The sequence below is a fragment of the Pantherophis guttatus genome, chromosome 1 (assembly GCF_059756535.1).
Source record: "Pantherophis guttatus breed Tessera chromosome 1, ASM5975653v1, whole genome shotgun sequence".
Lineage (NCBI taxonomy): Eukaryota > Metazoa > Chordata > Lepidosauria > Squamata > Colubridae > Pantherophis > Pantherophis guttatus.
The window spans coordinates 206,468,904-206,496,170 of NC_142063.1; the positions used below are offsets into that span (position 1 = coordinate 206,468,904).

Consider the following 27,267-nt stretch of genomic DNA (forward strand, 5'->3'; position numbering starts at 1 on the left):
AGTCTCCTGGGCATGGCGTGGTTCCGAGCCCTCGGCATGGGCTTCACGGGCATCCACAGCATCAGCGGGCCATCGCTCAAAGAAACCCTCCTTCACGAATTTCGGGACGTTTTTGAGGAGACACTAAGCAAGTATGTGGGGACCCCTATATCTTTTAATTTAGACCCCAACATGGCCCAAATCAGACTAAAAGCAAGACGGGTTCCATTTCCTTTAAAGCCAAAAATTGATGCAGAGCTCGACAAGCTAATCAAACAAAGGGTGTTAGTTCCCGTAGATCACGCTAAGTGGGAAACCCCAATAGTCACGCCAGTTAAATCGGATGGATCAATTAGAGTCTGCGCTGACTATAAATGAACGATCAATAAGGCGTTGCAGCAGAGTGCCTATCCCGTTCCGATCGTCCACCATCTACTACACTCCCTGCGGCCTGGCAAGCTGTTCACCAAATTAGACCTTGCGCAGGAGTACCAACAGCTGCCAGTAGATGACGCTACGGCAGAATCGCAGACCATAGTAACTCACAGAGGTGCGTTTAAATGCACTAGACTACAGTTTGGGGTTATCATCGCCCCAGGGCTCTTCCAGAGCACCATGGAGCGCCTTCTACAAGGCCTCCCAGGAGTCGTCCCTTATTTCGACAACGTCCTCATTAGTGGCCAGGATGAAACACAGCTTGGGGATAGGGTTAGACAAGTCCTAACCAGATTCAGAGAGGCGGGACTTAAACTTAAAAAGTCCAAATGCAAAATAGCGGTTCCCACCGTGGAATTTTTGGGCTACCGAATCGATGGCACAGGCATTCACCCCACGGAAAGCAAAGTCAGGGCCATTCAGAATGCGCCCACCCCCAAATCGAAGTCCGAACTGCAGGCTTTCTTGGGACTTCTTAATTTCTACACTATGTTTTTAAAAGACAAAGCCACCATTGCGGAGCCACTGCACAGGCTCCTAGGAAAAAATGTTCCCTGGGTGTGGGGCAAATCAGAAGTGGCTGCGTTTAGAGCAGTTAAAAAACTTCTGTCCAAGGACAGCTTCCTCATTCAATACAACTCAGAACTGCCTCTAGTACTTGTTTGCGACGCGTCCCCCTTTGGCGTGGGCGCTGTGTTGAGCCATAGACTACCAAATGGGTTGGAGGCGCCCATTGCCTATTACTCTCACACTTTATCTAGTGCCGAAAGAAATTACAGCCAGCTGGACAGGGAGGTATTAGCGGCTGTAGCTGGGGTCAAAAAATTTCACGAGTATTTGTTTGGCTGGACCTTTGAACTTATCACGGACCACCAGCCTCTTTTGGGACTTTTGGCTGGCGACAAGCCGACCCCGGCTGCTCTCTCCCCACAGATGACCAGATGGTCCATTTTCCTGGCTGCCTATTCATACAGACTGCTTCACCGACTGGGCTGAACTCTGGGCCATGCTGACGCCATCAGCTGATGCCCCTTGCCTGAGTTGTTAGAGAACCCGACTCCGGAAGCCCCTGTTTTACTCATTGACATTGTGTCCCTGGGCCCCATTTCTTCTAGCAAGGTGGCAAAGGCTTCTGCCAGGGACTCTGTGTTGCGCACTGTAACGGGCTGGGTAATGTGGGGTTGGCCTACCAAGGTGGACAGTGGGGATTTTCAACTGTTTTTCAACAAAAAAAAATGAACTGTCTATGTTGGGGGGTTGTTTGTTGTGGGGAGACAGGGTTGTCATTCCTTCCCGGTTAAGGCATAGAGTTTTGGAAATGCTGCACGAGGGACACCCTGGTATTGTTCGCATGAAAGGCCTAGCTCGAAGCTATGTGTGGTGGCCACATCTCGACCAAGACGTCACTGAGTGGGTGGGGAAGTGCAGGCCCTGCCAGGAGTCCCGCCCAGATCCCCCTATTGCTCCCATTAGGGAATGGGAAAAACCAAAAGGACCATGGAGGAGGATTCATATTGATTTTGCAGGCCCGTTCCACGGCCAGAACTTCCTTATTATTGTAGATGCCTTTTCTAAATGGCTAGAGATTGCCTTGATGCCCTCAACAACTTCTGAGGCCGTAATTAAAGTCCTCAGGAAACTTTTTGCAACTCACGGGTTGCCAGACACCCTGGTATCGGATAATGGGCCCCAATTCACTGCGACCCAATTCGAGGGCTACCTGGCCGAGTTAGGCATACGACACGCATTATCTGCTCCTTTTCATCCGGCTTCGAATGGCCTTGCAGAGAGATTTGTAAGAACGGCCAAGGAAGCACTATCCCGGCTCAATGCAGGTGATTGGCAAGCTAGGATAGACCAATTCTTAGCGATACAACATGCAACCCCGTGCCCTACCTCAGGGCACAGCCCAGCCGAGCTATTAATGGGCCGAAAGCTCAGGTGCATTCTCGATCGCTTGCACCCCAATTACTCCTCTGATAATTACAAGGGGGAAGGGGGAGGATTAAGACAATTCCAAATCGGAACCCCGGTATTCGCCAGAAACTATACCAACGGGCCACTGTGGGTTGAGGGAACTATCGTAGGAATCACCGGTCCAAAATCATACACGGTAGATGTAGGGTATGGTAAAATTTGGAGAAGACACATAGACCAATTGCGTAGACGTTTACAGCACGAAAACCCCAACACAGTAAATCCTAACTTCCAAAGTTTTCCTGACACAGCTACCTCAAGCCCGAGTAAGCCGGAATACTTATCTGGCAAGCCAGAGTTCCAGCACCGCCCCAGCGAGTTGACACTCCCAGCCAGAGATAACCACGCCTCTGGAGAAATCCAGGAGGTTCCATTGGCGGAGCCAGGAGGTCCAGAGGGAGGTCCCTCTGACCGGCTCAACGCCTCGCCAGCAACTGAACTGCGCAGGTCAACCAGAATAAAGACACACCCTGGTCACCTGCGCGATTTTGTATGTAAATATGTAAATAGATAGGATAAGTGCCTTCTGGGAGTGGAGGGGTGTTATGTATGTATCTATTTTGTGCGGGAAATTCAAATGCTCTGTGAATTGTGATTGGTTAACGGTTGCCCTGGAAAGTATATAAAGAGGGCTGTTGCCTGTGTTCCTTTGCTGAAGTCTCACCCTGAATTAAAGAGCTGTTGTTACCAGCTTGCTTGTGCCTCTCGTTATTCCCACGCTACAACACTAACCATCAGGTCTAGTGTGACTTTTTGTTATTGTTGGTGCCTTCTAGTCATTGCTGATTCATGATGATTGCTGGACTGGTCTCTGCAGTTCCTTGGCAGAATTTCAGAAGGAGTGTGCTTTTGCCTGTTATCCAGGGTTGTGAGAGAGAGGCTAGCCCAAGATCACCCAAGTGACTTTGTGCCTCAGGAAAGTGGGTGGGACTAGAACTCACATTCTCCCAGTTTCTAGTCTGGTACCTTAACCACTACACCAAACTGTTTTTCAGTGTTGTATAAACATTCTTGAGATTTTTGCCAAGAACCAGAATACAACCTGGCAGCCTGCAATTTGGCCCTGGTCTATTAGCATTCTGTTCATTTGGCATTCTGTTCATAGCACCTTTGTGCAGTGTACAACTTGCACACCTTCATGTGGTTGCCCTGCACCCTCAGTTATTAGAGAACAGCAAAATATTTAAATATATGATTGTGTTTCCCCCAAATTGAAAAAAGCGATCTGAAAATTCTAGTTGTCTGACAATTCTAGTTTGTTGACAGTTTTGGTCTTTGCCTTCCTGCAGTCCTCAGAATGGCCATACAATTGCTAGACTTCTTGATGGTTCTGTGTGAGCTTCAGAATGCATTCATTTATTCATTCATTAAATTTCTGTAGTTGTCCAACTCAGTTTAATGACTCTGGGCAGCTTAGAATGTGGACAAATGTAATATATTGTGGGAAGAAATATCCATCTAGTTCAGTTCCAATCTGGGAGAAAGACACTGGAAACATGGAGGCTGATTGGAAAGATGGTTTATTGATGAAGCAGAATCACATGTAATTCTGGGCAGCTGACAAAATGAGGTTGAGAGTAAGTGGGTTTTTATACCTTCTTTAACCTTTGTATTTGAGCCTCCTGTTCCTGTGCAAGAACATATCCTTTAATATTCTATTAGCTGTTGTCAGATTCCTATGGGGCAATGGTGGATTTCACTTATCTTTGCTACCGGTTTGCTCGCATGCGCAGAGCATATTTGATGACGTCCGGGTCGGTAGGCAGAGCCTCCCATCACCTCTGCTACTGGTTTGCCTGAACCGGGGTGAACCGGTAGCAACCCATCACTGCTATGGGGTCATGTAGGGGTTATGTCATAGCTGGCTCTATAGGCAAAAGAGGAAATACAAATCCTAGGTGTTTGTCTGAGCTAATTTTGTCAACATTTGTTTGTTGCTTATCTGAGTTTCTGTCTTGACCCACTCTTTCTGAATGGATTACAAAATCTGCATTTCTAAAAGCTGCCCTCCTCAGTTTCTGCTTGGGGCAGGGAAACTGGGGCTGTATTCTACCTCCCTTAAGATCTTTTTAATATTCCTCAAAATACTTCATTCTTCGAGGGGGGGGGGTCTTCCCACAAAATACACCTATTTTCTACCTCATTCAGGAAATCTGTCTGATGATCATCTTCATTCCAACAGACTGGAGTGTTTAGAAATTCACTCTGAAGCATTTTAACTCTTCCAATTAAGGAAATAAAAATATATCTACTTTTCCCACTTTGGCTGGTTTTTCTCCTTTGAAAAAATATAAATTGCCCACTGTATGATTAGCAAATTGCAGGCCTACTGACTCTTCCTCAGGGAGAAATGGAGATATCTGATCATCCTAACTGGGGCCTAAATGATTGGAAAGGAAACTAATGCAGTCTGAAAAATACAGAGCCACATTCTAACCATCTGCAAATGTACCAACCCTTTTTTTTCTTTTTCTTTTTCTTTTTTTTTGTATTTTACATTCTGCTTAAATTTCTTAGCTTCTGCTGGCTAATCTGACTTTGTGAGTACCTTCCCTGTTCCGTCATTTCTTTTCTCCTCACATCAAGGAAATAGCTCTACTCTTTTGATCCATTTTTTAAAAAAACAGCAGAGCTTTTTTCTTTTTCTCCTTTATCTGCCTGCCCAGTATGTGAAAAACCAAGATAGATGGTAATGTTCAACAAATAACCTTGCTTCAGCCTCTCCATTTTATGCTGCACTCTGCTCCTTCTCTGAGTCTTAACACATTTGGGAAAAATTCTGTATGTTCAGCAGTTTTAATTATATTCCACTCCTTGGCTTGGGAACAAGGGGTCAGTTTAAAATAATTGGATGAGATTAATTTATCTAAATGATTTTCATTAATCTGAACAGAACCGGGCTGACTCATATTTGCATGCTGGACTGATTAGTTCTATTTGCAGAGTCAAAGACAGCTTGAGATAATCTTGTAGCTGGGTTATTACCGAAGCCCTGGACATGTACTGAAGTGGGTATATGTGCACACTGATTTTAAGAAACAAATGAACTTGACAGTTGAGATATTTCCTAGGTAAATACGGCCCTCATAGACTTTCAGATCTCTCGAGTTACGGGTTATCTTGGCTTCAGTCCTTCCAAATGAGCTTGTCTAATCATTCGCTCAGTTTGCTGAGACACTTTAGAATATTGGTGTATGTAAATGTGCTGTATAATTAACAGCAAACATTAAAAAGGTTGTTGATAGAAAGAACCCACGAGAACTTTCTCCCCCCCCCATGTATGGTTGGCCCCCATTCTGTGCTTTTCCTAAAGGCCCTAAAAACGTGATTTTGACAACAGGCCTGGGGACCACAAACGGAGACAAAGAATCAAGTGCCTGATTGTATTTTGTTGTTACTGCCATGGGAGTGGTTTGGGTTGTGGGTCTTTATTATATGGTAGTGTTGTTTTTTTTTTTAATTTTGTAAACTGCCTAGAGTCACCTATATGTGAGTATGGTGTGTTTAATATGTGTATGCTTAATAAATAAATAATATAATAAACTATATACCATAGATTAGGTATGCTTAATAAATAAATAATATAATAAACTATATACCATAGATTAGGTTGGACAGCCTAATCCCTTTGGGCCATATGTAGCCCCTGAACTACTTTTTTTATAGCCCATACAAAATAGTTCATGAACCATTAGGGAAAAAAGAAGCATGATTTGGGGATGAGTATGTTAAAAATAACTAAAATCAGGCATGTGATGAGGTGACAGACAGAGGGATAATCCAATCCTGAGTAGATATTGTTGAGTATTGAGTGGCAGATTTGAACGGGCCAATCAATAGGCGATAATTGAAGCGGGAAATTCACAGCAATGTCAGTGGCTGAAACCGCGGACAGCTCCTAGTATAAAAGGAGCTGCTGGGGCTAGATTTAGGCATTGCAGTTTACGGAGCTAATAAAGAAGTATTTGCTAACTTGTGTGTCCAGTCCTTCTTTGCGCCCATAATTTAACAGATATATAATCCAGAACCATAGCATGCTCTTTCCTTCTGTTTCCTGGGCTATGTTATGCCAATTGATGATATTCTTATGGACTTTAGATGGGATTGCACTGTTGGAGTTCATAAGGAAGGCAGGACAGGTGGCTGACTTCTTAAATAAACTGCCTAAACTCACACTTCTGGTTAAAGAACCGATGTGTCCAGCGAGAGCAACTCTGACTATTTGAAGTTTCTGACTTTTGAGATGTTCCATTTGTTTGATCTATACCTCACAAAGTGCAAATTTGATATTGTTTCCTCCTACTCAGAAAGCCTCATCACACATACAGAGTCAGCATAAGATGAAGTAATAGCTTTCAACGCTGTTTCTATTATAAGAATTTCGACATCAGCCCAAATTACCTGTCATCAGCTGTTCAAGTCTTTTTCCCATTACTGACAAAACAAATGAACAGCTGTTTGCCTCATGAAGCGGGTGCATTGAAAGAGAGCGAAAGAGAAATGCTAATAACAAAAAGAGAGGCAGGATGTGGCAGCCGAAACTAAAAAGCTGAGAAGAAGAAGAAAGTGAGTTTTGGGGAGAAATGCCAAGCTTTCTCTTGAGAAATCGATGGAAGTTCCTCGTTGACTTTCCATATGGAAACAATTTAGTCCTCCATCAGTGTCTTTAAGAGATGCCGGGTGCAGTCTCTGTGGCTAAAGTGGGTGATGTGACATGACACAGGAGTGAGGGATCAGTGGGAGGAGGTCACAGGGCAATGGTCCCTCTCCCTTCCTCTCATTGTGATTTCAGCAGGGAGGAGGGAGTCAAAAGAGCTCCTTGCCAACAGTAATGCAAAAGGTACTAAAAGTAAAGGTAAAGTTTTCCCCAGCTGTCCAGTCATGTCTGATTCTAGGGGGTGGTGCTCATCTCCATTTCTTAGCTGAGGGAGCATTGTCTAAAGACACTTCTGTGGTCATATGGCCAGCATGACTGTAAGCCAAAGTGCATAGAAAGCTGTTATCTTCCCACTGAAGGGGTATCTATTAATGTACTTGCATTTGCATGCTTTTGAACTGCTAGATGGGCAGGAGCTGGGGCAAGTACGGGAGCTCACCCCATTGCGTGACGCTTGGGTCTCAAACCAGGGCTGTCAGCTTTCCAGCTGAACAGCTGAATGTCTTTAACCATTGAGCTATTGCGATCCCAAAAGTGTGAAAGGTACTAGAAAGAGGGAAGCAAAGGGATATTGAAGGCACTGCCTTTGAATATATTCAAATCCAAAACAAGAAATACTGTATTAATTTTTCTGCAAAGGAAAAGATGCAGTATCGATTTGCAGCAGCCACTCACCACTTCTTATCCTTTCTTTTTAATCTGCTCGCTTCATAAGCCTTGGTTAATTTCCTTTCTGCACACAGGTGCATTCCCCCCTCCCCCCCCCCTTTTTTTTGAGTTAATCCTGGTGCTCCAACTCTCAATCAGAGTTTACTCTTCTTTCAAAGCAGGTTTGTCACTTCCAGCAGAGGAAGGAGGGAGGGGTTGGTCTCTGAAAGAGCTGTCCAGATAAGCCTTTTAAGATGTCATTTAGAACACCACTAACACAAAAGTATGTTATTGATCCATTGCCGTCAGGGGAGTTCCTGCTTCTTCCCCCCACTATTGTTCACTGAGATGGAAGCACTGACATTAATAATAATAAAAAATGGACCTTCCAATCTGATTTTAGCCCAGGTAACTGAAACATCCAAAAGAATACAGTTCCGACTATACTATTGGTGAGATCTCCATTTGTTTGTTTGTTTGTTTGTTTTTACTTACTGATTAAATTTGTTTTGAGGCCCATGTCACCACATGCATTCCAAATTGGTGGGATTCCAAATGTTGCTTACAAATAAGCCCTGGTTGACGCAGTGGTTAAAGTGCAGTACTGCAAGCAAACTCTGCCCACAGCCTGTCGTTCGATCTTGATGGGATCAGGGTTGCCTCAGCTTTCCATCCTTCCGAGGTCAGCAAAATGAGGAGCAAGATCGTCGAGGGCAATATGCTGACATTGTAAACTGCCCAGAGAGTGCTGTAAAGCACTGTGGGGCGGTATATAAGTCTAAGTGCTATTGCTGTTACTGCGACCAGCATTTATCATCTTTGGTCCTGCTGGTTAGAGCTGATGGAATCTGAAGGTTGAGCGAGATTGGGAAGGAACAGCCACGTGTATGATCTAATTCAGGGATTGCATCAGCAAAAACCAGGATTTCTGGGTCAATCCTGTGACTGATTAGCATTTTGAATGAACTCCTGTGACTAACTCTTGTTTAGACAAGCTAGCTTTTCCTAATTAATGGTTCAATGAAAGAAACACCTTTGTACCTGGACTCTGGAGACAGTCCCAGCTGCTTGGGCTCATCACAGCAGGTTGGGAAAGGCCCCCTGGTGTTGTAAATCATTAATGGGGACAATTCTCGTAAACACTGTCTTGTTTATTTCAGTTCTGATGCCTCCCGGTTTGGTACCCATCTTGCAAGTTCTAAATCAGCCAGAACACAAGAATTTCAGAAAACAAAAACGCCCTTTGGCTCATGTTAACATGCTAGACTAGAGCTTCAGGAACAGCTCAATCTTGTCCCGAATCACTTCAACAGGGAATCAGATTTGACCTCCTGACTGTATTTAGCTTGTTAAAACGAGGCTTTGTTTCTTACTGATTACTATAGGGGAAAAAGATATAAACAGCTGCCAATTTTCAATCACAGGAGAGATGGAGTGTTTTGTTATCTTGGGGGTGGGAGTGGGGGAGAGAACAGGGATGATTTGAAAATCAGTGGAATGCATAGGCATAGACTAAAAGCCATGGTGGTTTTAAAATGTCATTTTGCACAAATGATACTAATCATGTAACGTGAGTCCACTGGAACTTTATTGATCACCCAATAAACTCAGATATATTGGGTGACCAATTCATTCAAATAAATAAATAAAAATAAATGTAAAAATTACAGTCATCTGCCTCTCCTGCTCCCTCTTGTCGATATTCATGCCAAGGAGGTGAAGAAAAGAGAAAAACTGGCTATGTCCATCAATGCCTGATGGACATATTGCCTGATGATGAAGATGGTGAGATTTATATTTAAGGAAAGGGATGTATTATGCTGGTAGAAGGGACAAAAATATTATCGACCAGCATAATATATGTATTATGTAGGCAACTCTTAGAAATAGGTTGTGGAATTGGCAACACTACCCAATAGATCAAAAGGACATTTTGTTTTGTTATAATTGTAAAACGTAATGTCAAAGAAAACATTTTCTTTGGGTTTTGTTCTTCTGTTAAATATGCTGGCTAAACCTAATTAACATGCTAGTCAGTAGAGTAAGCAAGATAAATATTTGAAAAACACGTGAGGGGAAGATGGAATTTTATGCCTAATATGTAGCCTCATGCTTGTCCTTATCTCTGCTTCTTGCTCAGTAATTTAGATTCCTCTCTTCATTTGATTAAAGACACCACGGCCAGCAATTTTTTTTTTCAGTGAAATCAGATGCCCTCAAAATTAAAAGTTCTTGAGCAAAGGTGGCTGTAAAATCTATTCCTGCATGGTAGTATTTTTGAAGCTCTATTATAAAACAAGCTTCCCATGGGTTGCTTTTATCCTAAAAACTTGTTTTACCAATGCATGGAGAAAACTGAATCAAGCAGCAATGCTAAGATATTCATTTACTACAATCAGTCTATGTGAATGCCTGATTTTCTACAGTCAGATCACCAGATGTGAACTCTGTGTTGTGAATGCCAAAACCAAAGAAGGATTAAAGGTTTAAAATTTTATCACTGCATTAAACACCTAGGAAATGGCATTTGTCAGGAAGGAAGCCATATTTCTAAATCTGCCAGCCATCTATGGAAAAGCATTGCCACAAGCATAACTGTCAGAATTCATAATAAAGCACCTTCTTGCCAATATATCTAAATCCCAGTCCAACATCAGTAAAGGTGCATCTCAGTAATCCCAAATAACACACACGCTTACCTTTCTTCCAGTTTGCTTGTGTTACTTCTCTGAGAGAGATGCTGTGCAAATTTATCAAATAAAGCCCCTCTAGAATCAGTTGGATCTAGGAATGGAATGGAACGGAACGGAACATAACAGAACGGAGCAGAACTAAATAGATAGAATAGAATAGACTTCATTTGGCCAAGTGTGATTGGCCACACAAGGAATTTGTCTCCAAAGCAGAAGTACATGCAGAGCAACAGAATCATCATCATCATCATCATCACTAATCATCATCACCGTCATCATACCAAGAAGAGGGGGGAATAAAGAAGATAATAAGAAGGATAAATGATAATACTACAGCCATACTACTTGGGTAAACATACATAGATATTAGACAGCACTGTGAGAATGAGGTGTTCAGCAGATAGATGGTGTGAGGGAAAGAACTGTCCCCAAGTATAGTGGTTTTGTCTGTGTCTTGTTGCTTTATTCCTTAAAAATGGGGTTTCGGGATTGCACATGAGCAATGAGCAATTATTTTAGTGTCAAATAATTTTCCTTACTGAAGAAATTGTTGTTCCATGATATCTAAGTGACATAGAGCAGTTCCCAATATTCTATACCTACAGGGCCCTATATTGTGTTAGCTAAGAAGTCTGGGTGATTATTATCATTCTTAAAGTCAGATTATATGGGGAGGGTTGATATAGGCAGATTTCCTAAACAGATGATAATCCTCACTTTATTACTTTCTGAGAAAGTCAGGATGCTGGTCATGAACCGAAATGAAGCCAAACAAGTGACAGTTTGAAAAGTTATCTTAGTATGTTCTAGGGGCAGTGATGGCTAACCTTTTTGCCATCACGTGCCAGGAGGGGGGGGCAGAGGGGTCGCATGCACATGTGCCCACACTCATAATTCTATGCGCCCTGCCCTGTGCATGTGCGTGCACCCCCACTCCCCCCCGCTCCTGCCACCCGATGGCCCTGTAGGCCTGTTTTTCTCTCTCACCTGCCTCCAGAGCCTTTCTAGCCTCCCCCCCCCCGGTGGCCCCCAGAAATGGCCCATTTGCCAACTTCCAGTGGGACCGGAAGTTGGCAAATGGCCCATTTTCAGCCTCCAGATGCCCTCCGGGGGGTGGGGAAGGCCATTTTCACCCTCCCCAGACTCCTAGAGAGGCTCTGGAGGCTGGAACAGCAAAAAAATGGGCCTTCTGGTCCTACTGGAAGTTGGCAAACAGGCCTTTTTTGGCCTCCGGAGGGCCTTAGGGGGGAGGCCGTTTTTGCCCTCCCCAGACTCCTAGAAAGGCTCTAAAGCCAGGTGAGAGAGAAAAACAGACCTTCCCCACCACTCCCTGAGGCCTTCCAGAGGCAAGAAACAGCCTGTTTCCCTACTTCTGGTGGGCCTAGAAGGCCCGAAAATCAGCTGGCCAGTATGTGCATGCACGCCAGAACTGAGCTTGTGTGCCCACTGATATGGCTATGCGTGCCACCTGCGACACGCTTGCCATAGATTCGCCATCACAGTTCTAGGGACTCTCAGAATGTATCAGAATTTTTTTTAAAATTGAGTGGGCAAAACCAAACTAAAATACAAACTAAAAACAGGCCAGTGAGAGCTGTACCTGCACTGTTTCCAGAGAATGTTGAGTATTAATTGGAAAATAAAAAGCAAATACAGAGGAGCAGGGAGAGAAAGGAGTAAAATGCCCTCCATTTTCTAATCTTATGTCATACACACACACACACACATACACATTCCAAATATACTCATGGTATAACAATATAATTGCATAAGCTTCCTTGATGTCATATTTTTAGCAGCCTTTTTTAAACTGAATGTTATCAGAAATCTCACAAAATTCCCAAATCATGTAAGATTTTTAGCAATTTAACCTTGCCTAAATAATTGGAGATTTTTGAGTTCTTAAAAACAATTTTTAAAAAAAAAAAACTCCTTTGAAAAACCCCAACGCCAACAGGAAAAAATGCAACCCTCTTGCAAGGGTTCTGTCAAAGTCTCATAAATATACTAAAGTTTCACAGATTTGCTGATACTGAAAGTTCTAAGGATGATATTTTTGGTATCACAGTGGGCATAGATGACATATTGCCTTCTCTTGGCTTAGCAACTATTCTGATGCTATGCTGTGCAATGTCAGCCCTGGAGGCCATCTTTTTCTTTGGATCTTCAGGGCTGCCATACTTAGTGCTGTGGGAAAGTGGGAGGGGGGTTGCATGGAGTTGGTAGAGTTATTTAGCCATAACAACATTCTTTTCTCTGAGAGTCAAGGACGTTCAGCCTGCACCTGGAGAGACGTGACTGGGAGGCATCTCCAGTTGGGACAGTGGATTGATTGAACCATGTGATGGACATGTGGGTGCAGGGGACGGGACTTTGACTTTCTTTTGGGTGGGGAAAACCTGGAAGCTTTCAGATTTGGGTTTTCCCAAATGTGCCAATATGACATCTCTAATCAAATGGATCTTTGAAGAACGGCCTGCCACGGAGTCTTACTTGATTGTGGGGTGTTACTTGGAACCCTGACATACAATTCCTTAAAAATTAGGGACAGAAGACATCTTGACATGATATAGATGATAGCATTGGAAGGCTACCATTTGAATTTCCCTATCAAAATATACTTCACTACTATGCCACCAAAATAGTTTTATTTATTTATTTATTTATTTATTTATTTATTTATTTATTTATTTATTTATTATTTTTTATTTTTTATTTTTTATTTTTTATTTTTTTATTTTATTTTATTTTATTTTATTTTATTTTATTTTATTTATATACCGCCCTTCTCCCGAAGGACTCAGGGTGGTGAACAGCCATAATAAAACAGTGTACAAAATAGAATTTAAAAGCAGATTAAAATAATTAAATCATAGGCCGAATTTAAAACTCTCATTTAAAACCAATTTTAAAACCCCATTAAAACCAAATTAAAATCATTTATCCCATCAGAGTGGCTTGCTGGAATAAAAGAGATAACAGAATAACACTGCACGATGGAAGGCGCGGAGGTCGGGGATCCTTTGTATGTCTGGGGGCAATTTATTCCAGAGGGCAGGGGCCCCCACAGAGAAGGCTCTCCCCCTGGGGGTCGCCAGTCTACATTGTTTAGCTGACGGCACCCTGAGGAGGCCCTCTCTGTGAGCGTACCAGTCGGTGGGAGGCAATCGGTGGCAGAATGCGGTCTTGTAGATAGCCAGGTCCTAAGCCTGGTTACTTTTTTTTATAAAAAAAAATAGTAACTGCAAAAAATATATAACGGATGGATACATTTTTTAAAAGGAGAAAAATAAAAGTATTTATAAAAAAGGGCTTATATTAAGATAATGTGTGAAAGGGAAATGTTTATAAAAGGAATTTGGGGAATTTATATTAGAAGCTATATACATAGGGGAGATAATATGATTATGTAATGAATACAGATTAAAGTTGTATATTTTAACAACATGCATACACAAGATGCTCATTTTAAGGAAAGTTGCATACAGATGCAGATTTTTTTTAAAAAAAGGAACTCTTTCAAAAAATATTAAAAGCAATCAATAAACTAGAATACTGCCTTACTTAAGAAGAACAGAAGAGACCAGATTTATACAGCTTAAAATTTACCACTCAGGGTAAAGTCCTGTTGAATTCAGTGGAAACTACATGTAGAAACACTCTGAGATAGCTTCATCTTTCCATTTATCTAGGAATAAAGTCGATTGAACTCAATGCCCCTATTACATGTACGGGCATGAAGAGGCATACTCTTCTAGAAAATCCTTGCAATAATATGTTTTTCAGTTCCTTGATTAAAACTCCATTATCTTCCGTGCATGGAGAAAAAGTGTTTTGCTAATTAGCATGACCTCTGTTACCCAATAATGATTATTCCAGATAAAAATGCCTGTGTGTGGGAAGTGAAAGATAAATTCAAAGCGGAGATGATGAATACTGGTGGTGAGATTCTGAAAGTATTGAAATGACAAAATTCCAGGTTGCCTAATGGAGCTCAAAATTCAGTCTTTTATAGTTTAGTTCCTACAATTTCAGGAACAGAGTTGAAGGGAGGAGAGAAATCATTTTTGGAATAAAAACATAAAGAGGCAGCTGTGCACATAGATGCTATTCTCAGTGTTTTATGGAAATTTTATCAAGACCTATTAAATTGCATATATACCTATACCTATACATATATACATGAACATATATATATACACACACAAATGGATTATACATAGTGTAAATCAGGATACATTGCAAAACATGGGCCTAATTGAAGCCAGTCCCAATCAGCACTCTAGTTAACCAATTTCACACCAAATTAGCCTCCAGACCATTTTTAAAGCCACCTATATGTATAATGCCTTGCAATGGAAGGTCTTCAGGATGTGTATTGTTTGTTTGTGCCTCCAGCTATCTAGAGAAGCTGGGCCCAGGTAATGACACTTTTCCCAGTTGGGTTTACATAGGATTCATCACTGAGTCCGATTTAGGGTGCCTGCCTGCCTGCCTGCCTGCCTCCCTGCCTGGTCTTTTTTGGTAATATGAATTGGCACAATTCTGAAGTGCATAGATGTACATGTAATTTGTCACTGACATTTATATTTAAATAAATACATAAAAAATGCTTAAAAACAAGGAGCATGGAATTCAGAAGAGCCCTATTCCATGAAGCAAATAAAAATAAAAAACCGACCCACCCTATTCCAATTTATGTCAATAGCCATTATTCTCTAAACTGTACAAAAGTGTTCTTGCAAATGGGATCAAAGGACTTTGAGAGATCTGGGATGTTTTTTTGCCACTCCTTTCCTGAAATGAGTCTTCCCATTGGGGAACCAAAGCAGCTTTTGCTCCAAATTCAGGACTGAAACGATATTGAAATGGATCAAGAAAACCCATTTTATCAAATGTTCCAGAAGCTGATTGGCAATCATTCATATGCAAGAATCCTGGCCGGGACTGAGATTGTTAATGTTTGCTGAGTGATTACAGATTACCTGCAATCGTCCATGGCAGTAATCCAGGAAACATTAACCACTTCTCCTGGGGAAATCAAATATTTTGAAGTCACCGATTTGAAGAATCTAAAGAAAAACCTTGTTAATACAGTGTGCATGTATGTGTGTGCATATTTTTAAAGTATCAATATTAGTGTTTCTTATAGCACTGTTGAAGGCATTCTTGTGGCATCTTTAAAAGCAACAACGTTATTGTAGAATAAGCTTTGGGGGTTTATTTTGAGCCCCCTACTCAACCCAATATGATGCAGTGGTTTCTTGTCTGCCAAGCCTTCTATCCCACCATATCTACTAGCTTTAAAGTGTCAAAAGAACAGTTTGTGTATTGCAGTAAGAAACTAACACAGCTACCCCTCTGGAATGAAATTATCAAGAAATTTGCATGAAAGCCTCTGTTTCTAATTACAAAGGCATCAGTGGAGCTGGCTGACAAAATGCTAATATAATGAGGACGTTTATCACAAAACTTGGAAAGGTGGGGCAGGGATCAGTGTTACTGTAAGGCTGCTGTGACAGTTTATAGATGACAACAAGCAATGCACCAGCCATTTACAAAGCAGTTGTAAAAAATGCCATTGTGAAAGGAGCCTCCATTGCTTTCCAAATCTCTTTTAGGAGCAGTCGTCCATATATAATCATTCTGAAAAAGACATCTATCACAGTAATAAAGCTAAACTATTTGCTAAAGTCAGTAGCAGCCTCTGGGGGAAAAAAAGTGTGGCTTATTAAATGCTTTTCAGATTAGACAACAGGCAAAAGATAGGAGCTAAATAAAGCTGGAAAAGTGACAGATATAGCAGAAAATTCACAATGCTCCCTCTTACAAAGCAAAGTTTTTTTTTTTTAACTATGCATATACATAGCATGTCATTAAAGACCTGATAACACTGGTAGCATCACATTATTCTTAACTTGCCTGAAAATTTAACCAAGTCTTGAAGCGAATCTCAAGTATGCAAATGCCCCAGTTCCTTTCTTGTGTATAAGTCTTTTTCCTTTGGTTTCAAAACTGTCTGCACTAGGCTCCATAGTACAATATCAGAGGGAATAGTTATGGCCGGGTTCTCCTCTTTATATTCCAGTTATTAACTCTTCAAATTGATATGAAAATATAGATGATGAATAAATAACATGTCCTATGAAAAAAAAATCATGTGAATGACGGTTATAAAGATGAGCACATAAAGATGAGTATTAAACAATACTCTTTCTTTTGTGCTAAAAACCTAAGAATTTCCAAAAGGTTCCTTGAAATATTTACAGTATTCCAAATGCATGAGAAATCTATATTCCATGAGCATTTCATTCCACAATGGCTAAACTTCTTCAACATCCCGCTGTCTATATAAAACTAGAACTCCCGTGTCTGTCTGTTTGTAAACAGACTAGGTATAAACAGACTAGGTCAGCTAGGTGGACAGTGTGTCAGTTTTTGAACCAAGGTATCTCAAATTTATAGAATGCTGGACCCATTATTCCCAAAGGAATGGATTTGGGAAAGTTGTAGCCACTTCAGCATTGCTGTGGCCAGGTGATCATAATTTCCATTGCTCCCTGCCAGCTTCCCACAAGTCAGTGCGGAGTCGGCTGGAAGTGGAAGTTTGATCTGATTGCTGCAACACTGCTAGCTTTCCACAAACTAAGTCTTTGCTTGTGGGGAACTGGCAGAGAGCACTGGTGATGGGGAAGCCAGCAGGGAACACAGGTAGTTGCTCAGATAAGTCTCCCTCACCTGTGCAACCTTCCCAGAACTTCTGTGCTCATGCGGCACTAGCCACTTGTGCAACCCCCACTCAGCCTTCCTGACCTGTGCTGCACACCTGCGTACCCTTCCTTTCCTGTGCAGCACTTCTTGCACATCCCCACACACCCCTTCTGACCTGCACAGAACCCCCATGCACCCTTCTCAACTTGCATTGTACCCATGCATGCTCTCCCTGACCCATGCAGCACCTCTACGCCCACCCATGCACTCTTCCCAACTCACACAATAGCTCTTACACAATACCCTCTTGAACACACGCACACCCATTTTAGCACTTCTCATACTCCCCCACACACATCCTTCCTGACCCACATCATACCCTTCTTTGCCCTACCCAATCCATGCATCATGTTATGGCAGAGACACCATATAAGTTCAGGGGTGGAAATGGGTATAGGACAGGCACCACCTGGCATCTCCAAGGAGTGCAAGAAGTGCTGCACAAGTCAGGGAGAATGCACAGGATTGGATGGGGATGCACAAGAAGTACTGTGGGGGGTCAGGGAGATTGCGTGGGGGTACAGCATTGGTTGGGAATGTTGAGCCCAGTGGTGGGATTCAAGTAATTTAACAACTGGTTCTCTGCCCTAATGAATTCTTCCGAACTGTTCAGAAAGTTAATAACCGGTTCTCCCGAAGTGGTGCAAACTGGCTGAATCCCACCACTGGTTGAGCCTGTATGTGTGCATATGCAGAGGGGTGAACAAGGGTACAAGAGAGGTGTGGTGAAAGTTGGGGAAGGTGCGAGGGGCTGTGTGAGTGTTAGGTAAGGAAATATATCTGAAACAATGCCCCAAGGAGTCATGTTTGTCTAGTTTATTATTAAAAATAAACAAACACCCATGGGGACTTGGAGAATACATTAGCTAATAAAACACTGAGTAATCGTGGTTCTGTTAGGGATTAAAAGATTCCTGTCTCATTTTGTTGACTTCATCTGAATGGGAAGCAGGAGTGCAAAGAAATGTACAGTAAGCAATGGACATTGTGAGGGTTAGGGAAGACAGGAACTCTCTTGGAGTTCATTAGGAGCCTGAGTGGCATAGGAGGCTAATGCCTCCTACTAAGGCAGCATTTAACATCCAGCTGCCTGCAATTACGGCAAGTTCAATTCTCACCAGGCTCAAGGTCGACTCAGCCTTCCATCCTTTCTAAGGTGGGTAAAATGAGGACCCGGTTTGTGGGGGCAATAAGCTGACTTTGTATAAAAATATACAAAAGTATTAAGGCTATTGCTTAACGCATTGTAAGCCGCCCTGAGTCTCCGGAGAAGGGCGGCATATAAAAATAAATAAATAAATAAATAAATAAATAAATAAATAAATAAATAAATAAATAAATAAATAAATAAATCTCCAGTTCCTCCCATCTGAAAGGGCAGTGCTATAAGACAGCGTGGAAAGTCTGGGATTTGACCTGGGATAATTCTGAATTGTCATTTTGTTCATTTAGAAACTGTCATATATCTTCTATTAATATTCTTTCCTGGGCTACAGTAATGATATACCTCCCAGTTGTGTTCATCTTTGTCTCTGTGGGAGACTAATAGGTACAGGTTCCATCTTACCTGCCATTGGTTAGAAAAAGATGGGTTGGGAGAAACAGTGATAACAGAATCAGTTAAGCACATGTTCAGAGATGGATAATTGTTTGGGTCCTGAGAAAAAGATGCTACCGCACAGGAAGTTATTGCTGCTTGCTCCTTGTTATAAGGAAATTATAGCCATTAGGTTGTAATGTAATGTTGTTGCTCCTGTCAGTTGTTCTCTCTGTGTTAAGATTTTTTTCAGGCAGACTGCCAACTAGAGTATAGCATGCATATATATTATAGATAGAATTACTGTTGGGTTCTGTTCTATGGCTGTGTTTGCAGTCAGAAAATACAAAAAGCAGTCAGAATTACTTCCACTATTTGCTGTTTTGTTTTTTCTTTATTGTTGTTCCTAATAATCCTTTGGCCAATTTTTCTGTAGTTCAAATGATAGGTGGCACTCAACGTCAATGAAAAGTGCAGCGCAAGGGCTGGTTTTCAGCTTCCATTGTTCTTTAGGGTGGAACACTTGAAACATTTTGAGTTCTACCAGAACAGAGAATACTTGAAACCATCTAATAGTGATGGTTCAAAAGATATAATGCTCTGTGGGATATCAGAACATTCTGTTTTCTTCCAAAATATTTTGACTTGGGAATTTTAGGTGAGACATGGGAATTTTCCAGAAGAACATCCAGAACAGTAAGTGCTTCTTGGTTCTACATACAAATAGTCATCAACTGAACATTTTGTGCAGGACTTTTTTGTGTTGAGCTCAGAACAGGAGGAGGGGGAGGAGGAGGAGGAGGAGGAGGAGGAGGAGGAGGAGGAGGAGGAGGAGGAGGAGGAGGAGGAGGAGGAGGAGGAGGAGGAAGAAGAAGAAGAAGAAGAAGAAGAAGAAGAAGAAGAAGAAGAAGAAGAAGAAGAAGAAGAAGAAGAAGAAGAAGAAGAAGAAGAAGAAGAAGAAGAAGAAGAAGAAAAAGAGCAGCAGCAGCAGCAACAGCAACTGTGGTGGTATGGTGATGATGATGATTTCAAGCTCATGGTGACTTGAAACTTAAGAACACCAACTAGAAGAAAGGCATATCCAAAACCCTGTTTAGAGGTTCATCTGAATGCATAGTACACTCAAAAGTTGGGAGTAGGGAGAGAATGGGAATGCAATTAACCCATCCTCACCTCTCTCCAGCTACACAGTACTAGCTTTGGCTTGAACACAAGTGCAGCTCAGCATATGACCCAGAACCCAAATAAAATAAGGTCCTGGGTCAGATTGTCAGTTATAACTGTATTCAAAAAGCCTGAATATAATTAGCTGTCTTTCAAATCTCCATTTAAAAGCATGGAGGCAGGACAAAGGCAATGGCAACTTAAATGATCCTCCCCACAGTTTCCCCATTTAAATTGTTGATGTGTATGTCTGAATGGAAATTTATAGTTAAATGATTGTTGGAGAGAGAGAGAAAGAGAGAGAGAAAAAAGAAAGAAAGAAAGAAAGAAAGAAAGAAAGAAAGAAAGAAAGAAAGAAAGAAAGAAAGAAAGAAAGAAAGAAAGAAAGAGCTATGGCCCTGGGCAATTATTTTAAATAGAGAATCAAACCAGAAAGAAGATCATAGTCATTTTACAAGTACTTGAGCTTAAATCAACTTCCTTAGTTTTAGCACTAAAATTTAAGCAAAGAGAGCTTTCTTGCTGCTGTTCATTGTCAAATAATCTAATCCTATCCTGCTTTGTAATTAATAAATCTCAGTCAACCTTCTGCTCAATTTTATGTTTATAAAGAGATGATGATGAAGTGGACAACATAACCCAGGTTACACAGAATTCATTTAATTCTAATCAACTTGTTAAATAAATGACACCTAACGAGACCTAAATGAGAAGGAAATCTTGCCTGATGCTTCAAAGGAATTGACCTGGCCTGGCCTTGTTAGAGACCTCAAGAAGCCGCTAAGGATTGTACTCATAATGAGCTGCTCTAGCAGAACGAAACATGGTGGGTACCTTGGAGAGCTCAGTGCAAGAACCTACCGGATGGGTTAATACCGGATGGGAGAGCGATTGGAGGGCCAGTCATTCCGAATCTGACCGAACACTGGTGAGGTCTCATATTAAGATCTACCTAGTGGCGATAAGAGTGGCAAAATCTAATTTTTTTTCCGCTCTTATTGCAGCTGCAGATAACTGCCCAGCCACCCTGTTTAGAATGACCCGCTCCCTACTTCATTTGGGAGTGCGGGAAGACCCCTTGCAGGGTAGGGCTGAGGATTTTGTGCAATACCTCCATGACAAAATCGCTCATATTCGGGAAGGCTTGGACTCCGACTGGGTAGATTCAGGGGGGGTGATGGAGGTGGGTCTTGAGATGATTATCTGGGAGGAGTTTGACCTTGTGACTCCCGAGGATGTGGACAGGATTCTGGGTAGGCTTAGCACTGCCACGTTTATTGGACCTGTGTCCCTCCTGGTTGGTACTGGCCTCCCGGGCGGTCACACGAGGCTGGCTTCAGGTGATTATTAACTCTTCTTTGAGTGAGGGTTGCTTCCCCTCCGCCTTGAAAGAGGCAGTGGTGAGGCCCCTCCTCAAGAAGCCTTCCCTGGACCCGGCAGTATTAGAGAACTATCATCCAGTCTCCAATCTTCGCTTTGTGGTGAAAGTTGTTGAGAGTGTGGTGACGCAACAACTTCCCCAGTACCTGGATGAAGCTGTCTATCTAGACCCGTACCAGTTGGGCTTCAGGCCGGGGTACAGCACAGAAACGGCATTGGTCGCATTGGTTGATGATCTCTGGAGGGCTCGGGACAGGGGTTGTTCCTCTGTCCTGGTCCTATTAGACCTCTCAGCGGCTTTTGATACCATCGACCATGGTATCATGCTGCGCTGGTTGGAGGGGTTAGGAGTGGGGGGCACCATGTTGCAGTGGTTCTCCTCCTTCCTCTCTGACCACACGCAGTTTGTGTTGGCAGGGGACAGAGGTCGACCTCGAGGCGCCTTGTTTGTGGGGTGCCGCAAGGGTCGATCCTCTCGCCCCTCCTGTTCAACATTTATGTGAAGCCGCTGGGCGAGATCATCCATGGTTTTGGGGTGAAGTTCCATCAGTACGCTGATGATACTCAGCTGTACATCTCCACCCTGGATCACCCCAGTGATGCCCTTGACATGATGTCCTGGAGGCCGTGCGGATCTGGATGGGGAGAAACAAGCTCAGACTCAACCCCTCCAAGACTGAGTGGCTGTGGTTTCCGGCATCCCGGTATAGCCAGCTGGTTCCATCGCTGACTATTGGGGATGAGATTTTGGCCCCCTCAGAGAGGGCTCGCAACTTAGGTGTCCTCCTGGATGCACGGCTGTCTCTAGAAGATCATGTGATGGCTGTGGCCAGGGGGGCTTTTTATCAGGTTTGCCTGATCTATCAGTTGCGTCCCTTTCTGGACTGGGACTCCTTGCGCACGGTCACTCATGCCCTCATCACCTCCCATCTGGACTACTGTAATGCTCCCTACATGGGGCTCCCCTTGAAGAGCACTCGGAGGCTCCAACTGGTCCAGAATGTGACTGCGCAGGTGATTATGGTACCAACACGGCGCACCCATGTAACACCTCTCCTGCGCAAGCTGCACTGGCTCCCAGTGGTCTTCCAGGTGCGATTCAAGATGTTGGTTACCATCTTTAAAGCGCTCCATGGCTTAGGACCTGTGTACTTATGAGACCGCCTTCTGCTACCAATAGCCTCCCACCGGCCAATACACTCCCACAGAGAGGGACTCCTCAGGGTGCCATCGGTCAAACAATGTCGACTGGTGACCCCCAGGGGGAGAGCCTTCTCTGTGGGGGCACCTGCCCTCTGGAATGAATTGCCCCCGAGATACAGATGATCCCTGACCTACGCCGTGCCCTCAAGACCTTATTGTTCCAACAAGCTGGGCTGGCCTAAACATGAATTTTAATGGTTGTTTTAGTTTTATAATAAGACTGGGGCCAAATTATTTAATATATTTTTAAACTGTTTTAAAAATTTTTGTATATGTGTGTTTTAGTGTTGGCTGTGCACCGCCCTGAGTTCTTCCGGAGAAGGTTGGTATAAAAATTTAAATAAATAAATACATAAATAAATACATTAATTAATTAATTAATTCTCTGTATAAGAACTGTTGTTCATATCCCTGTTTCTGCTGAATTGAAATTAATGGAAGAGTAATTCTTTAGTTCTGTCACTCCTTGCTGCTGATTCTGACCTGAAAGAGGCCCTGACAATTTCTGGAAGCGTGATATTCCTGTACATTTGGGAAACTGTGGAAACTAGGGAAGAGCCTAAAATGATGGAAAAATTATATCCTTAGGCTGGAAAGACATAAAAAAGGGTTATGGAGGTCTTCCATCCATTAAATTAATCTGAGTTCATCACTCTCTGAGTCCTGTTAGGCTCCTTATCCAGTGAAGAGCTTGACAGGTAGAAAGGCTTTCAATTATTAAAGAAAAGAAGAAGATGACACAGGATAAGTATACCTTCTGAAACGGAGAATCAGCATTCATCCATTTTCAAAGCTTTCATGAGCAGCATTTTACAATTATGAATTCCCCTGCTTCCACAAAATATGTAACATATATATCAGAGAGGAAGCAAAAGGAAGGCTAGCTACAAACTACATATTAAATTTCATGGGTACTACTGTTGCTCTTAGTGGCGGTAGTGATGGTGATGAAAGTCTTCTCAGGATTTTATGTAGTTTCTCCAAACTACATACAGTATGATTTCAAAAATCCTACCCCAAAATTGCCATCAAATTTTACTTCTGATGATGACATCTAAGTATAAGAAATAATCAATTTCCTGTATGCAATTAATGTAAATCAAAATCTTTGTCTTAATTCTAACTACATCCTCAAAAAGGTTGCAGATGTTCCTATTCTAGGAACTCTAGACTAAGGGCCCCAATCCAGTTGAGGATCAAGGTACAAAGAGATGAGTTAACATTTCCCCAGAGTTTCCCCATTTAGACTAGCATTAGAGATGATTGTTTGAGAACATGTCTCATAGAATGTTTCCTGAGAGGATCTGCCCACACACAAGAATGTTCTCATGGTGGAAATGGTCAATTAAACCTCCCATTCATCAGAAGGCTAACTGAGAGATTGATCTCCATTCCTTATGTACCTCCTTCCCCCGCCCTGTTGTTACACTTCCCTATGTGTGGGAGATGCTTTCGAATTATGATGTTGGAGAAGACTCTTGGACTGCAAGGAGATCAAATTAATCAATCCTAAATGAAATCATCCTTGACTATTCTTTGGAAGACAGATGTCAGCGTTCCAGAAAAAAACCCAACTCCAAGTAAAAACTCTGAATCAAGCATTTTTCAAAGTTCTATTTACTAGAATAGATAAACTGGCACATCTGGGAAAACCTAAATCTGAGAGGTCCGGGTTTTCCCTCAGTAAATCAAAACCCCCAAAACCATTCCCTCACTCCTCAGACAATCAAATGCTCCAATCAACCGCTGTGCCATCTTGAGACCTCACTCCGACCACTCCTTCTCCAGATGTAGGATCGCCCTGACCTTGACCGACAGGAAGAATGCTATTATGTCTAAAGACAATCCCTCTACTAAATCCCCTCTCCTACTTTCCCACACATGAGAAGGTGGCAGTATGGAAGCATGAAGCCTAATATGGCTTCCAACACTGACAACAGATACTGAAGCTTAAGCTCAAATACTTTGGTCACAAATGAGAAGAGAAGGCTCATTGGAAAAGACCCTGATGTTGGGAAAGATTGAAGGCAAAAGGAGAAGGGAATGGCAGAAGATGAGATGGTTAAATAATGCCATTGATGCAGTGTACAAGAGTTTGGGCAGACTCCAAGAGAGAGTGCAGGGCAGGAGGGCCTTGTGTGCAGTGGTCCAAAGGGTTGTGAAGAGCCAGGCATAACTTAGTGACTGAACAACAACAAATGTGTAGAGAAGAACAGGCAGGAGTCTGGAGGCAGACTCAAGGGAGAACTCAGACTAGAATTGTTACATGGTCAAAAACGCTCCAAAACCAGCCCCCCTCCCCCCCCCATATTCCATTAAATCCTATCTAGTGCCAATTCAGTGCTGACAGTTAGTTGACCAGATTCTTGTGTATAGGGTTGAGCAATAAGCCATCTGAACCAGAACTGAAATATGATTCTGATTTTTCATGGATGATACTATATTTCCACCTTCTTTTGGTCTGTTTTTTTTTTCACAGCAGGCAAGCACATTTCCAAATAATATTCTAGGTTTTAGCGAATAATTTTAATTTTTCAAGAGTCTTGGCTTGCTTGGGGCCTAGACATATTCTTGGAAATGAAAGGATATTAGAAGTAGACATTTTGTTCTTCATATGACCATGATTTGTTTTTAAAGTTAAAAGAATCTTGATATGTCAATAATCTGGGTATGTGCCAAGGGAAGTCTCCATATTGGTACCATTGGGCATAACACAACACTCCTGATGAACAAGGTCTTGTGAAGTATAGGTTCAGCCAGGTGCCTCCTGTGTTGTCAAGTCAGTTCAAGAGGTTACTTACAGTTGTGTCCATGTAATGATGTAATCCTTTTTGGAGGAAGGAATGGTCTCACTACCCTGAAGGAGGCAGTGGTATGTTTCCATCTCAAGAGGCCATTACTGAACCCTTCCATCCTGGACAGTTACTGTTCAGTCTTCAGTCTTCCTGTGAAAAAAAAGTTGCTGAGAAGGTGGTCGGAAATCAGTTGCAGAGGGGTTTGGAGGAAGTGAATAATCTGGATCCATTCCAGTCCAAGACACAGTTCAGTACTGAGCTTCTTGATGACTTTTAGTAAAACCAGGATAGGCATGGTGCATGCATTTTTGTTATCCTTGATCCCTCAGAACTCTTCAATACTATCCAATATGGAATCCTTCTGGACAAATTGCAAGGGCTAGGATGGGGGCCATTGTGCTGCGGTAATTTGCCCCATCCTAAATAACTAATTCCAGTCAGTATTGAAAATGGGGTAAGGTTACTCTTCACCTGTGGAATGCTTCAGGATTAACAGCCTTCTCCTTCCTGTTTAACATCTAAATGAAATCACTGGGTAAGATTGACCATTATTCAGGGTTTGGTATCATCAGAATGTTAACGATACCCAATTGTGCACCTCAACTTTGGACTGCACAGATGAACTTGTCACTCCATGTCCTTTCACCATGCCTTCTCTGTCATAATACCTGCTATCTGTAAGAACATCTTTGCAAAGATACATACTGTATGACTCCTATGCTATCACAAGACCTTACTGGCGTTCCCAGACCAGGAGTTAGGTTTGTGGAGCCATTGTTTGGATATTATTTGTGAAGCTTTGTCTGAGGGATTTTTTAAAAATGCATATTATTTTAACATTGTAAGCTAGCCAGGTTTTTTTAAAATCTATCATGCTTAAAATCCAATAGATAAGCATTTAGTCTGTCTCTAAGGCACAGCAAAAAGTTGCCCACTGTAAAGCAGTATGTATTTCATTTTTCAACAAACAAGGGATAAAAACATGTAAAACCATCTTATATTAAAACATATAATTTAGGTAACACTTACTAAATATAAATGTTGTAAAAAATAAACATCGTCAATACTATCGTAACACAGCAAACACCCACACTAACAAATTGTTCGCAGCAGTTTCTTAGAGAGATAAGAAAATTTACAATATTTACCGGAAAGGAAAATGATCGTGAATGTAAGGCGATATCCTAAAAGAAGGAAGATAGTCAGGAACTAATCTCCCTCCTTTATTGTACTGTCAGTCAATTTAGGACACACTTTAAAAATAAATTAGTGGAGGAAAAACTAGTCTCACTTTCAAGTCAATCCATGAAGTGATAAATACAGAATGAATAGGAAGAAAATGTTTCAGATCAAATGGAGGTTTTCTCAGCAATGGCTAATGAAGTGGTATAATTCATAGATGGCACAGGACTGAGTACAGTTTATACACAGTCTTCTAGTAAATAAATCTCAGTAGTAGGCTCCTTTCTCCCCTCACTTTTTCTTTTTTCCCCCCATCTGAACAAATATGTTTTTCATTTTAAACCAATTCAGGATATTTACTTTTTTCAAAGTTGCATACATGTACCATACAGATTACTCATTGTGGCTCCTTACGTAGCTCAAATGGCGCCATTCACCAGGAAAGGGTACTTTGGAGCATCAAAGTTTCCAGAAATATTATTCTTTAGAAAGACAGAAAGGAACCTAAGGGATGAATTTTCCAAGCTGTTGAATCAGGATAGAGCCTGCTTAGTGGGTGAGGAATGGTGGCTCTCTGTCAAGAGCAAAAAAGACAGAAAGGAACTAGAAAAGATATGGCTGCCTGATGGAGGCCTTGCTTATAGATACGCACTATCAGTGGCTGATTGCATTAACCTTGCTATTGCAGGATTTAGGCGGGCTTCAGTTTATGCTGAAGCAGCTAAAGCTTTCCCAGCAATTCTGTGTGGGTTTTTTTCCCCCACTTTGAGAGTTGTGGGTGTGTTGAAAAGATTCCATTTACCAGAGAACACATCAATTACCTTTGCTCAAAAGAAAGAAAATGGA

At 42.1% G+C, this 27,267-nt stretch overlaps 1 long non-coding RNA gene across 1 annotated transcript in view; it reads right to left on the reverse strand.

The window, feature by feature from the left end:
* LOC132711079 (uncharacterized) overlaps window positions 1-25,316 on the reverse strand; it is a 51,361-nt gene extending 26,045 nt beyond the window's left edge. The window contains exon 1 of the long non-coding RNA XR_009621861.2: window positions 25,246-25,316. This is a non-coding gene — a long non-coding RNA (uncharacterized LOC132711079). The remainder of the gene's footprint in view (window positions 1-25,245) is intronic.
* Between the last annotated feature and the right edge of the window lie 1,951 nt (window positions 25,317-27,267).